This window comes from Amphibalanus amphitrite, unplaced genomic scaffold, assembly GCF_019059575.1.
Source record: "Amphibalanus amphitrite isolate SeventyFive unplaced genomic scaffold, NRLGWU_Aamphi_draft 001449F_arrow, whole genome shotgun sequence".
Taxonomy (NCBI): Eukaryota; Metazoa; Arthropoda; class Thecostraca; order Balanomorpha; family Balanidae; genus Amphibalanus; species Amphibalanus amphitrite.
In genome coordinates this window covers 100,841-102,506 of record NW_024882942.1, presented here as the reverse complement: position 1 = coordinate 102,506, position 1,666 = coordinate 100,841, and positions in this window count along the sequence as shown.

Sequence of the window (1,666 nt, the reverse complement as noted above, 5' to 3'; positions counted from 1 at the left end):
TGCAATATGTCTATTCGTATTGTCTCGCCCCCGCCCACACTTGCTGCTGGGAGTTCGCAGCCTGAATGGCCGGCCTCTCTCAGAGATTCTGACGAGCTTCCGGCAGCGGGGGCGGCCTCGTTGATGGATGAAATACGGACGGCTGCATTCAATCGCACTTTGACACTTGGCGGGACGCGTTGTATCAAACATTACCAGATGTATCGCTGCGTCAGCGCGCTCGCTCCGTTCGCCCACCGGCTCCTGCAAAGTTTGTCCGCGTGCGGCAGACGCTGACATTTCCTGTCGCTGCTGTAAAGTGGCTCGCACTCGGCTGGTTGGTGACAGATCTGAGACACGCCTCCACACGCAATTACCGCTCGACTCGCCAGCAGTCCACTCCGAGTAACCAGTTCTGGACATGGACACCTGGCTCGCCGTCGTTGTGCTTCCACGAACCTCTGCATAGATGTCGCGCCCGTCGCTCGGGTCCTGCTCGCCAGAAACCCCTCTCGATCGGCTCTGGACGGTCGGCGGGACCCCTGTCGGTGCCGACCAACCAGTGGCTGTCACCCGTCCGTCAGTGACGACCCGCGACCGGCAGGGACGCATTCAAATGAGCCGTGGCGCCGCGTGCCCGGGCGCGAGCCGCCGCCCGGCAGACGCTCGGCCGGGACAGCAGCCCTGGCCGCCGGCGCCGGTCGGCAGGGGAGGAGGGACGACTCCCGACCTCCCCTCCCGGTCCTGAGAGTCCGGGCGGTCCGTCCTGTACCTCCTACAAACATCCTTCCCGTCCCCCTCCGTCCGACTGTCCCAAAACCCTCTCATCTCGTCGTGTTCCGGCCGGCTCCGGTGGACACGAAGTTCCATCAATCAGTCGGTTAATTGAGCACACGGTACGGTCAGCTGGTTTTTCGATCCGATAGCAATCTGTGCTCTGAGGGTCAGCCACATCGCGCTGCCCATCTGTCCTGGTTTGCACGGGGTGCGTAATAGGGTCAGCCGCCTGGTAAGGGTGACGGTACTGCCAGTGCCGGCGTGAAAACATTTCTACTGAACTGTAGGGATGTGATACAGGCGGGTGTGTTTGACTTGCCGCTGAGCAGACATGTGCATGGATCCGAGTGATGGATCTATGATCTCAGTGGATCTCGAAGCAAACTGCAGGTTAGGATCTATGATCCCACTGAATTCGGCGTGAAAAAATTATCCTGGATCTATGATATCACAGGATCTGACGAAAAACTAGGAATATGGATCTATGATCTGAGTGGATCCCACCGTGCACCACATTTGAAACCAGGTTTCCAAGTGTTTTATGACAACAAGTGCCACAAAACTATGGATTATGACGTGCAATTACATAAAATCACTAAAATGGAACGTTTGTGAGTTGCAACGAGTGATTTTTTTCTGCGTTGACAAAAAATAAATGAGGATCTATGATCTATCCGGAACTTTAGCAAAAAATAGACTCGGATGTATGATCCCTACGGATCTCTCGATAAATTACATAGCTGGATCTATGATCCCTACGGATTCAAGATCAGGATTCATGGGATCAGATCCCAAATCCATTTTCTCGGATCCATGCACACGTCTGCCACTGAGTCAGATAATGAAGTTGTGGACTGAACTTGAAGACCTTCGCTGAGATGAGGTTATGATGGGATACGGAGAATGTAAT